This window comes from Elgaria multicarinata, chromosome 5 (assembly GCF_023053635.1).
Source record: "Elgaria multicarinata webbii isolate HBS135686 ecotype San Diego chromosome 5, rElgMul1.1.pri, whole genome shotgun sequence".
NCBI lineage: Eukaryota > Metazoa > Chordata > Lepidosauria > Squamata > Anguidae > Elgaria > Elgaria multicarinata.
The window spans coordinates 105,783,841-105,797,517 of NC_086175.1; positions in this window are offsets into that span (position 1 = coordinate 105,783,841).

The following is a 13,677-nucleotide window of genomic DNA, read 5'->3' on the forward strand; positions in this document are numbered from 1 at the left end:
GTGCACTCGTGAGGGAGGCAGCTCCCACTAATAGTGGATCACAAGGGCAAAGCAAGTACCCAGCAGTGATGGTCAGACAGGACGGCTTGGTATTAAGCCTCTTAATCAGGGGATTGCCAGTGCTATCTCAGCATCTTCCCCATTCTCTCTCTGAAGAGTGGTACCTGGGACACAAGCTTCCCCCATGGAGGTCCAGGCGACAAAAATGAAGCAAGAAGATGGAATTGCCTCCCTGATTTTCCCAGAGACTTCCTGCCCAAATTCCAGCAAAGGCATCCTCTTGTACTGTCCAAAAGGCCAGGCTGTAGGTGACAGAGAGCTCCATCCGACAAGCAATTTGTTGCACACTCATTACTGGGCACTCACGGATTTTCCCCTCACATGACGTTGTCTGCCTCCTACGCCCCTTCCAGCCTTCCTTGTACCACAAGGAAAATCTCAGAAAGTCCAAAATATTTTTTGAACTGGAAGTTGCTGCTCTCTCCTGCTGTATGCAAGAGAAGCAGCATGATTAGAGCGCGTTTACTTCCTCTTTTGAAACAGGAAGTAACTGAGCAACGAAACCAGAAGCAGAGGAGCGATAGTAGGGAGCATGTTTTCCCACATGTGATGGCGCCCAGGGTCCTATACAGGGTTGGATCCAAAATTAGTCACACTTAGAGTAGACCCACTGAAGTCAATGGGGCTTAGGGCTGTCATAACTAACTTGTCTAATTGATTTCAATGGGTCTACTCTATGTATGACTAAGATTGGAACCAATCAATATACTTGAGCACTTAAAAAAAAACACCCAGTCCTACTGGAGTTTTCACAAACCTGGAAGATGGGAGAGCAGCAGTGGGTGCAGTGACATTCTGATGGGCTGGCTAAATGTGTGCAAACAACTTGGTGGTTTCTTTCTCTCCGTAAAAAAAACCCCGCTTTTGAATGGAGTGATTTTGAATGGAGGGGCTTAATTATTTTCCAGGCCACTTCTTCATTGTCCAATAGGGTGACCATATGAAAAGGAGGACAGGGCTCCTGTATCTTTAACAGTTGTACTGAAAGGGGAATTTCAGCAGGTGTCCTTTGTATGCGTGCAGTACCTGGTAAAAATTTCAGGAGCCTGCCCTCTTGACCAGATACAAAAGAAGGCAGGGCTCCTACAGCTTTAACTGTTGCGATGAAGAGGGAATTTCACCAGGTGCTACGTGCATACAAAGGACACCTGCTGAAATTCCCTTTTTAATACAACTGTTAAAGATACGGGAGCCCTGTCCTCCTTTCCATATGGTCACCCTACTCTGCAAACCACATCCCACACCTGGCTGTTGTCCAATGGGTTCCAGATGCCCTGGGCAGGGGCTTGTGGAGAAGAGAATCAGCAAGCAAGGAAAGGGCTGAACTTTTGAAGCTGCCTTGTATTGAGTCAGACGACTCGTTCATCTCAGGGGTGGACAGAAGGTACATCAGGATCCACTGGTAGATTGCTGGGGAGATTGCAGTAGCTAGACGAAGGGTTCTGACTCTCCATTGTTTAATAAGAGCAACAAGAAATAGGTGGGAGCTCCCCACTAAATTATGCTGCTGAAATGGAAAAAGCTTAGGAGAAAACCAGGAGTGGATTTGTATTATTATTATTATTATTATTATTATTATTATTATTATTATTATTATTTATTTATTTATTTATATAGCACCATCAATGTACATGGTGCTGTACAGAGTAAAACAGTAAATAGCAAGACTCTGCCGCATAGGCTTACAATCTAATAAAATCATAGTAAAACAATAAGGAGGGGAAGAGAATGCAAACAGGCACAGGGTAGGGTAAGCAGGCACAGGGTAGGGTAAAACTAACAGTATAATGTGAAAAGGTTGCAAGTTCAGTTCCGATACTAAAACTAAATCCTGGACTGAGCATGTTCTCAGAGGCATCCTGTTATCATTTATTTATGTTATTATTACATTTACTGCACTAGCCAATGGGCTGTGCAACCAAGGAGATTCATTACCAAAGGCCTGGTTAGTATGAACTGTATAATCCAACAGAGACGAAGTGCATATTTAGTCAATTCGTGCACCACAATTGGGAAACTTAGAACCAGGAGGCGTGCAACCTCCTGAGAGCTACACCTGTAACCCAGGGAGTATGTGAGGCTCTCTGTGAATGTTATCTTTGTTATTATTTGCTAGTTTTACCCTACCCTGTGCCTATTTGGTGCATTCTCTTCCCCTCCTTATTGTTTTATTATGATTTTATTAGAATGTAAGCCTATGCAGCAGGGTCTTGCTATTTACTGTTTTACTCTGCACAGCACCATGTACATGGATGGTGCTATATAAATAAATAAATAAATAAATAAATAAATAAATAATATTCATTGTTATTCCCCTCATCCCCTTTCCAAATAAATCTTTTTCTTTCTTTCTTTTTAAAAGCTGTTTGCATTTCCTGACACCTCCTCATAATATCTAAGCCTTTCCAGCCTGTGATCAACTGGGAAGCTTCGGGGTTGATGAAATCCCTTTTTCACAAGCCCCTGTGGATACAGGAGGCTCTCTTCTTCAGAAAGTTGCCCTCCATGAATAAAGGGTGACAAAGACACATAAGGAAGGGGTGGGGCTAGTGCACTCCCCCCCCACACACACACACCTTGGGTGTTTATTATACTCAGATGTAGAACATTTGAATATGGCTGTTATTGGAAGTGAATGCTTTATACATTTGTGATATTCCTATATATCTATACTAGGGTTTAGAGAACTCATGGGGCACTCGCCCAGTGAGTTCGCCGAGTGCTCCTCAGCTGGCCCTGTTCCAGGAACCAGCCTGGCCAAGTACTCACTTTCTAGAGGCCCCGGAAAGTATGCTTTGCCTCGCCACCCCGCTCCAATCATGTCCTTAAAGGCCCTCTTATTCCCCCCATCACATCTAGGTAGAAACGCGCAGCTCCCATCGCTTCTCTGTCGTCGCTCTGACATCGCTTTCTGAAAACAGGAAGTAACGAGGCCCATTCAGTCCAGTAGGAGAGAGCAGCAACCGGACTTTTTTTTTGGGGGGGGGTAGTTGTGGCACAACAAAGGCCAGAAGTGGCAGAAGACACGAGAGAGGCAAACAACGTCATGTGAGCAATCCGTGAGTGCCCAGGAATGAGTGTGCAGTAAAACGCTTGTCGGATGGAGCTTTGTATCCAAGAGGGCCTTTAAGGCCACAATCAACATTAACACAGCAGAGGAAAGGACAAAGGATGTGCACAGGTCAGGGCAGAACTGAGTTTTGCCCGGACCCTCCCCCTCCTTTGTCATGCAGCCCAGTGATGGGGCAAAAATCCACTGGGTGCATCTGTCAGGGCCAGGGAGGGCCAGACATGGGGGGCGTCCACTGCCCTCGCGAGCCCAGGTGGATTTTCACTCCATCGCTAATGGAGTGAAAATTTCACTGCTTTCACTGCTTTCCCCATACAAATTGCTTAATGTTATTGTGGGGCAGACGCAAGAAATAAGAGACGACACCACAGGTTTGATTTAAACTGGGCCACTTTTATTCAAGATCTGCAAAGGGTTCCTATCGGGCATCCAGTCAAGCCTGCAAGCAGACCATCTGTGCGGAGGGGCAAGCTTTCTTGGCCCAGTGGGTGGCGCTCTATTTCTCGCCGCCCTGCTGTCCATCCCCTGATGGGGTAGGGAGACCTTCCCTTGTCACCCCCAACCCATGCCCCCCTGGCTCAAGGTGGATGAGAGAGGTCAGCTTCATAGATGGTCCTTATCCCCCAGCCCGGCCTCAAGGCTCAACACTGGGAGCCCTCGGGAAACACCTATCACTGTAACAGTGCCTATGAATGTTCACCATTCAGTTCCCTCTGGATGCCTGTCCCTACCTGCCATGAATTAGATGTGACCAAATTAGATCGCAGCCAGATTCACCTATTTATGCTCCCAGACTGTCTTACAAAACAACTCACGTCCAATTCAGAACGTGAGCAAAAATTCCTACTTGGCCCCCTAATGGCGACCAGCAAGCAGGAAGAGGGTCTCCCAGGGGTAAGTCACCAGCTTATATCTGGTCAAGTCCCCTCCCAGTCCAAAGTGGCGTGAATTCCTGCCCAATGCAGGATGGTCAGTCTCCCCCTTGCGCTGCCCACAAATCCCTCCCCGTAGCCAAGGCTTTGCCTGGCACGGCAGAATGGGCATTGTGGGGCGGATGCAAGAAATAAGAGACGACACCACAGGTTGGATTTAAACTGGGCCACTTTTATTCAAGATCTGCAAAGGGTTCCTATCGGGCATCCAGTCAAGCCTGCAAGCAGGCCATCTATGAGGAGGGCCTCATAGGCCTCAAGGCTCAACACTGGGAGCCCTCGGGAAACACCTATCACTGTAGCAGTGCCTATGAATGCTCGCCATTCAGTTCCCTCTGGATGCCCGTCCCTACCTGCCACGGGGGGCATCAAGCCACTTGCTTAGTCGCTCCCCCCCCACGCCTAGGAATATGCCTCTCAGAGCCCTTTGCAGATCGTGTAGGAATATATCATTGCCTAAGCTGGACAGGTGTACGCCATCCTGTCTGTAAAGCTCCCTCCAGGTTAGTGTGATTGTGGGCTGCTGGACGCTAAAGCCTCCATGTTTGAGTAGATCTCTGAAGATCTCGCTGTTGACACGTCGCCGCGCCCGTTCCATTGCTTTGACGGTGCAGCCTGATCGCCATGTAAACCTGGGCAGCACGCAGGACCACATTATGATTACGCCCGGCCAGCGTTGCCGAATGATCCTGAAATCTGCTATGGCTTGTAATATGAGGGCTTTGCCCTTTAGCAGCCCAAAGTCGTTCCCTCCGAGGTGTATTATAAGGACTTTGGGTGGTGCGCTAGCCATCGGTTCTTGAAATAAAGTGGGCAGCAAACGTTCCCACCGCATCCCGCGTCTGCCCAGCCACTGTACAGTGGCGAAGTGGCCCGGGCCCAACTGCGTTCCAGAAGACCATGCTGTGGCCGCAAATTATCACGCGTGCTGGCGCTTGGCGAGCGAGCGGCTGGCTTCCCCAGTGATCTAAAATAAACAAGATCGTTAGCCGTGTAACTTGGGAGAGCCATTAGAGGGGTATTTGTCTAATATAAGAGCGGAATGCCTTGGATCGCCATCTACCAATGCTTTGGATGGTGTTTTGTGGTAAATCCAAAGATGCTGCAGTGGAAGCAGCCCCTATTCTAAAGGAATGGGTGCTGAAGCTTGAGTCTTGTAAACCTAAGGAATTAAGGGCTTTTTTAGTAATGGACCAAAATTGGAATTTTGTTAATGGTGTGTGGTTAATATGGCAGAAGAGGTTGCCTTCGTTGTTGCCTCGAAAGGTAATGTATGTCTGTAGGGCAGCCACTGGGCAAATGTCAGGAACGGGCGCCTGGTTGAGGGTTATGTCGACGCCCTTGCCATCCTGGTCCGTTTTGGATCTCCTCAACCGTATGGTGACCCCTTGAATTGAGAGGGTAATATCACTGTATTGTAGAGCTCTATTTGAGATATCATGTTTAGAAGAGGCTAGTAGCTCGGATATGCGGAAAGCGCCAAAGAATGCAGTCAGTGCGACTGCATGGAATAGAGCTGTCTCGAAAGGTGAGTTGCAAAGGATGAGCCATTGTGATTTTAGCTTGAGTAATATTTCGGGGGTGATTGGGAGTCGACTATCATGCAGCTGTGGTGAAGTCCTAGACCATCCTTTTAAGGCCTGTCTGACCCGAAAGTCAACTGTGTTGTCTGCCACGCCTTGCATCTTGGATAAAAATGCTAGGGCGGCTAACTTGCCAGCTATTGTCCTTGTGGACAGGCCTTTATTACGGGCCACCACGCAGAATTCGAGAATGTGCTCCACCGGGATGGGCCATAATGGGGTGTGCCGCCTGGCTTCTCTAAATGCCTGAAACTCCTTACCTGCCCGCAGGTACGCTGTCTTAGTGCTAGGAGCTATGGACTGCCAAACTGCACGCTCTATTTCTTGTTGCCAATGTCCCATAGGCTGGGTGGCATACGTTCCGGCTGTTGTCGTGCCCATGGTGCCAAGTCCCGGAATTTCTGCACCTGCTGACGCGATAAAGCGTCGGCTATGGAGTTATCGAGGCCCGGTATGTGGCGTGCGCGAAATAGTATGTTGTTGCGCAGACAGTGCAGGGTGAAAGCAGGGACAAGGTGCATAACATGTTGTCGCACCAGAAATGAACCACGGAATTAGACAGCTCAGCCGACCAAATGTGGGCCGCGACAAATATTGGGAAGAACTCGAGGAAAGTTAAGTCCTTGGAGATGTTTGAGAGCTGCCATTCCGTGGGCCATTGCTCGGCGCACCATCTGTCGCCCCAAATCACTCCGAAACCTAGAGTACCAGATGCGTCCGAATGGATCTGCATCTCGGCCTTGATGAGTAAATCTTGCCTCCAGAAAGAGATACCATTAAAATCTGATAAGAATGTTTGCCAAATAAGCAGGTCTTCGCGAATGGCTTCGGTAACTTGGACTCGATGAGAGGGGCGTTTGAGGCCAGTCATGGAGTCACATAGGCGACGCGTGAAGGCCCTGCCTGGGGCAATGACTCTGCAGGCAAAGTTGAGGTGGCCGACTACTTCTTGTAGTTGACGCAGGGTGACCTTTCTAGCCTGAGTCAGTTGTTTCAATCTTTGGCGTAAGGCTTGTAATTTATCTTGAGGGAGTCTGCAGCATTGTGTAATGGGTCCAATTCAATGCCTAGAAAGGTTAAGGATGTTGTAGGTCCCTCCGTTTTTTCCTGAGCTAAAGGGACGCCTAGATGTTCTGTAAGGAGCCTGAATTCGTGCATAGTGTATGCGCAGAGGTTGTTGTGCGCTGGCCCGACGAACAAAAAATCATCTAGGTAATGAATAGCGTTATTAAATCCGGTTCTTGTGTGCAACGCCCATTCGAGGAACGAGCTAAATTTCTCAAACAGCGCGCACGCGACGGACACACCCATTGGTAAATTTTTGTCCACATAAAAATGCCCTTGGAAGTGAAAACCCAGTAGGTTAAAGTCTTCCGGGTGAATTGGGAGGATACGAAACGCTGATTTACAACCCCTCTGGTCCTCACAATCACTAGAGGAGAGGGTTTCTGGCGTTCTGCACAAGGAGTAGCTTCCAGGCAATGGTGCATCCCCAAACTGAGGACGTTGCAATACACAAGACTCATTTGGAAACATCTCACCACCAGTGTGCCTAATTCAGGGAACCGTTCCAGCATACAAATAATACTATTTTCTTGAAGGATACTATGGGAAACAGCAGCTTCGGTGGCTTGTGCTAGATTATGCTGCCAAACAGAATGAAAGCCATGAGCCAAATGGGTGAAAGGCGCATAAGAAATACTACCTGCTGCCGGCCCTCAAGACAAAGCTGATGCCATCCTTTGGAGAAGCAGAGGGATGGCTGGAGGAAGAAGAAGAGAGGGCAAAGGAGACGGAAGCGGGAGGCTAGAAAAGTCCTCCAGTATCTTTTCGATCTGATAGGCTTTGTGCAAGTGTTATTCAAAAATCACAGGTAGCATTGTCATAGAGTGCTGGTGTTGGTTTTGTCAAAGCTTAGCCTCAGTATTAAGCAAGGTGCATTTTAAAGTGGCCTAGGTTTAAATGAATTAATATATGAAAAAAGATAGTGATATTTCTTTCTGGAAAAGATGGTAACCTTAGTTACAAAACATTCTGCATCTGTGGATGCATTGCTATTTTTAGTCAATATTTTCATTCATCAAAGCATATGCAGACATGAATACAATGGCCGCAATCCAATGGGAAGCTGTCCTGAATGAGAACCCCAATGAAATGAATGGGGTGTGCATGAGCACAGTTCCTTTCAATGGGGCCTCTGCAGCAAAACTTCCGCAATGGGCCTCCTCCCTCAGTGAGTTTATCTTCTCGCCACCATTGTCACCAGCTTCTACTGCACCTCATCTTCTTTCTCATCATCGCTACGGCTTGCTTGCTTGACAGGCAGAAAGTCAATGAGCAAGTAGACAGGGGCATCAGTGTCCTTGTTACCACCACTGTTCTCTGAGAGGCAGGTGAATAAGCAGATTGCAATGGGGAAGAGGAGAAGCAAGTCCAGGGGCTCTTATCAATGCCCCCCTCCTGAGGTGTGGGTAGGGTGACCATATGGAAGGGAGGATAGGGCTCCTGTATCTTTAACAGTTGTACAGAAAAGGGAATTTCAGCAGGTGTCATTTGCATTCACACAGCACCTGGAGAAATTCTCTCCTCATCACAACAGCTAAAATGACAGGAGCCCTGCCCTCTTTTGCATCTTGTCAAGAGGGCAAGGCTCCTGCAGCTTTAACTGTTGCGATGAAGAGGGAATTTCACATGCTGCATGCATACAAATGACACCTGCTGAAATGCCCTTTTCAATGCAGCTGTTAAAACTGCATGAGCCCTGTCCTCCTTTCCATATGGTCACCCTAGGTGTGGGCCCTCAGCAGGTGCCCAAACATGCCTACCCTTGATGTGGCCCTGCCCAATATAGCTCATGTATATCTGTATTTATGTGAATACACACCGTGCAACCTTATGGAAAGACTCAATGATCCATTTTTGACAGTACTTAAAAAGAGCCTTTTAAACTACCAGAATGGCAAGGAGGTTTTAAAAGACTACCCTGTGTCAAGCAGACTTTTAACTACTGCAACATTAAAAAAATCAAGACAGGAAGCTACAGAAACATGGTTCCTGTCAGTTTCAGTCCCTTTCAAGCGCAACTCTTGGAGACCTACCAGTTCTGAGGACCTGCTGCTCTCTGCTGGTGAACTGAAGTAATACAGCGGAGTGGTAACGGGAAAGGGATTCACACTCATTTTTTTCATTATATGTGTAAATTACATTCTTTGTCAATTAGCTGGTCAAATATTTGCCTTAAGCATTTAAAGCATCAATCTAATTAAACAGCAGCAAGGAGGGAGGGAGAGAGAGACTTGGATTATTTCAAAACCCATACGAAACTAAAGAAATTGCATTCCATAAGGTTCTAATCATTATTTAAAGTTAAAAGCTGCTGTTCAAATGGAAATGTATGTGAATGGTAGTCAAGAGACTGAACAGTTATAAATGAAATGCCAAAAAAAAAAACATGCAGCATGATGAAGCCAAAGTTAAGCAATTTTAAATTTCATTTATTTTAACAGGATAATTAATCATAAGCTTAAATCTATCCCAAAAAAATCAATGGGACTTAAAGGTGCATAACTTTTTAAACTGTGCTATTATTGATCTTTGTAAGCTGTTCTAGAGCTTTTTCATCAGAAGATCAGTCTAAAATGTTTAAATAAATAAATAATAAACGACTAGCTGAATCATGCCTAAACATTTAAAACAGATTTCCAGAAGGGTAGTACCACGACACAGGCTCTGAACACCAGGCCTGGCCGCGGCTACTCCCTGCTCAAGCCAAGCACCATCACTTGATACGCCTGAGACAAGGGACAAAAACCACCTTCCTCCAAACTATGTGGAGAAAGGGGTTTAAATGGAGAAGGATTTTAATATATAAAATAAAACACTGTGAGTTATATGTGCTGAGGTGAATTATTGTCAGAGTGGGTGCTAAATTTGTAAACTTCAGATAATAAATGCCAAACAGACATGTGGGATTTTTGTGGTAGTGAAAAACAAAATAATTAAAATTTATTTTTAAAAGTTCACAAGCTTTGTTTCAAATAAAACAATTAAAACCCTTTTTGAAACCTTTCATCCAATCCTTTCACTCATTCACATACGCACTTTCCTTTTTCTCACACAATCAATCTTGAACTTTATTATCAGTATTGATTAATATACATCAACTATATGCACACCACACTCCAAAGACACCTCTCTCTACACTGACCCTCAAATTTCCCAGAACTTAAGTACTCTAAACACAGAGAGCACTGAAGACTCTAAGAGTACCTACAAAGTCCCCCGCAATCCCCTCAGTCATTCCCTTATATATCACTTCTCCCCCTCCCAAGACATTCTAACTCCACCCACTCAGGCCAACATTCTAAACTCACCACAGACCTACAAACTGCAGACATACCTTTGGGAACTGACTTGTGGGGTGTAACGCCACATATTCCCCCCCTTTTTAAAAAAAAAAAAAAAAAAAAACCCAAGTATGGGGCTGGTTTAATACCTGGACCTGTACATAGGGTTTGGGAAATAAAATGGTTAAACATTTATATATAACAATTAATAGCAATAACAATATATATACATACAAACCTCTTGGAAAATCAAACAAGTTAAAAGAACCACATTTTTATTAGTCCACTTTTTGGCTCCAATTTTAAAGTCCAGGAGCATCACAATGTCCACAACAAAGTCTCACTTTACTGGTGAATTGGACGATTCCTGGCGAGACAGTCCGTCCGCGATGAAGTTCTCCCAACCTGCCACATGCTGGATCTCTGCATTGAAGTCTTGGAACCGCCACGACCACCGCTGCAAAAGTTGGTTGTGGCTTTCCATGGGTTGCAGCCACAACAGCGCTTGATGATCTGCTTGCCAGATGAACCACCATCTCCACACGCACGGCTTGACGTCGTCTATAGCCCAAACGATAGCTAGACACTTCTCTTGGACAACAGAACAGCTTTTTTCTCTCTCAGTCAATTTTCTGCTGGAATAGGCCATGGGATGGATCACATTGTCCACTGTCTGCATCAGCATCGCTCCAATTCTGACCTCCAAAGCATCTGAGGCCAGAATAAACTTTTTTTTTACTGCTTCTGGTATTCTCTCATTCACCCTATCAGCGGACGACCTAATAGGGGGATGGGTCTCAGTCTTGATTTTGTGTTTTATAATGTCTGTTCACTCTGTTTTGGAGCTGAACAGATGGGAATCTTGCTGTAAAACTCCCCAAATGGCCTCCCTCACCACCGGAGAGGTGTTGCTGTCCCACTTAATGCTTTCAATGCCACCCTCCTCTTTACTCTCCATCAATAAATCTGGTTCACTTAGATTTTCATCTGGGGAGATGCATGAAATTTGATAAATTGGGATGGTGCGCTCATAAGGTTTCAACATGTTAATATGCACAACCTTCCATTTTTCCACATCTGGCACTTCTAGTCAATAAGTAGTGGGATCAGTTTTATCCCAAATAATGTAAGGTCCCTCCCAACCAGCCTCAAACTGATTATTCCTTTTGGGTGAGAAGACCATGACCTTATCTCCTATTTCAAAGTTCCTGGCTCTAGCTTTTTTGTCATACCAAGTTTTCTGCTTGGTTTGGGCTTTGGCCAAATTCATGTGTGCCAGCTCCATAACTTCCCTCATGTCATTTTGAAGGTTCAGAACATAATTCACCCCAGATTCTTTCTCTTCTTCTAATTCTCCCTCCCAGCTTTCCTTCATAATACTTAGGGGACTACATACATTCCTCCCCAGCATTAGTTCAAAGGGGGAGAATTCAGTGGAGTCCTGGGGAACTTCATGAAAATCGAAGAGAAAGTAGGGCAATTTTTAGTCCCAATCAAAGGGATAGTTTGCCACATAGGTCTTAATCATTGGCCCAATGGTATCCTTAAACTTTTCAACTAGCCCATTTGTTTGGGGGTGGAAAGCAGTAGATGTTATATGTTTGACACTGCAACACCTCCACAAACATCTCATTTCATCAGAGAGAAAAGCTGAGCATTGATCACTCAAAATTTTATGGAGGAAACCCCAGCAACAAAAGATTTTTAATAGGGCTTCTGCTACTGACAAGGCATCAACATTTTGAAGGGCTTCAGCATCCGGGAACCTTGTGGCAAAATCTATAATGGTCAATAGAAACCTTTTCCCCGTCCATGTAGGTCTAGGGAAGGGTCCTACTAGGTCCAGTCCTATCCTAAAAAAAAGGGTTGGTTGATAAGTGGTAGGGGATTTAGGGGAGTCTTGACCCTGTCCCTACTTTTCCCCACCCTCTGGCAACTCTCACAGGACTTGCAAAACTCTGTGACTTCCCTAGAAATATTCGGCCAGTAATAATTAGCCATCAACCTTTTCTGGGTTTTATCAATCCCCATGTGGCCTGCCAAAAAGGAGTCGTGAGCTAATTTCAGCAGCTGGTCCCTATATGGTTTTGGTACCACAAGCTGCTTTTCAGCCCCCCAACTTCCTTGTTTCTTCCTGAGCAACCACTTTCGGTATAGGAGTCCCCGATCCCAGAAAACCTGCTCTTTCTGAGTGTCACTAAAAGAGGTTTCTTGTGCTTCAGCTTTGGATCTTAAAACTTCCAAGCTGGGATCATTTCCTGTGTGTAAAGCAAACGTGGTATCAGTTTTTGCAACGATGTTTCCTGGCTCAGCAGTTCCTTCAGCTGGATTGCTAGGCAACTGCAGAGGCATGCCTTCAGCATCTCCAGATTTGCTACAATTGCTTGACAAGCCCTCCACTGCTGCTTGTGAGTGTGTAATGATAAAAACTTTTCTACCTTCTAATCCCATGATATCAGTACCTAGGATTAGAGGTTCTTCCTGACAGGAATTAACAGCCAAAATACAATTCCCTGTGACTCCCCTCCATGTAACTTCCATCTCGGCTACAGGAATTTCAATTATGGGCCCTGTCACAGGTCTGATGTTAATTTTTCTGTGAGGAATAATCTCCTCACTCATTACAAGATCTGCTCTAATTAGAGATAAACGAGCTCCAGTATCTAGAATAGCTTTATGCCTCCTTCCATTTATGAGAACATCTTCCCACAAAGTTTGATCTGATTCTTTCATTTCTCCCCACACCAATGTGTAACACTGAGAACTTTGGGGATGTTCAGCATCTTTATTTATATCTACTCTCCTTACTGAGGTATTTTTCTCTTTCTCTTCTCTCAGCCTGGGACATTGTGATCTAATATGCCCCACCAACCCACAATGATGACATGTGAGGTCTGTTTTTCCAAACAGAGGTTTGGTGGTGTTTCCCGCTTTTTCTGTTGGCAACTGATTTTTATTTACCTCAGCTTCTTTTTCACCCCATTAGGCTTATACCTTGGTTTAATATTATTTTCTTTAGTAGACTTGCTGGTCATATGATAGGAAGGAAAATTGATCAGCTAGGGAAGCTGCATCTTGATAAGTCTTTGGATCTCTATCTCTCACCAGCAATCTTATATCCTGAGGGATTTGAAAAATTAATTGATCTTTAATCATCAGATCAACTAAATCTTGTTTGGTTTTCATCTCAGCGCAGGTGATCCATTTCTCAAAATGATCTGCTAACTTGTGTCCCAACACCACAAAAGATTTGGATGACCCAGCATTAAGGCTTCTGAATTTCTTCTGGAAATACTCGGGCCCATAGCGAAATCTTTTATAAACTGCTGTTTTAAATGAGGCAAAATCTAAAGCTTCCCCCACAGGAAAACTGTTATAAATTTCAGCCAGGTCCCCCTTGATCAAGTTAGGGATAAACTTCATGTAATCTTGTGGCTTTACTTCCCACATCATGGCTGCCTTTTCAAAGGTATTGAAGAAAATTTGGGGATCTTGCCCCTCAAGATCTTTAGGAGATAATTTGGTAGGTCTAGCCCCTTCCTCAATTCTCCTCTGATCTTCCCGCTCAAATTTTCTCTTTTCCAAAGCAATTCGTTCTAGCTCTAGCTCTCGATCTTTTTCTCTTAATCTTATTTCCGCCTCACGATCTTTTCCCCTCAGCCTTTCTTGTTGTTCGGCTCTCTTCA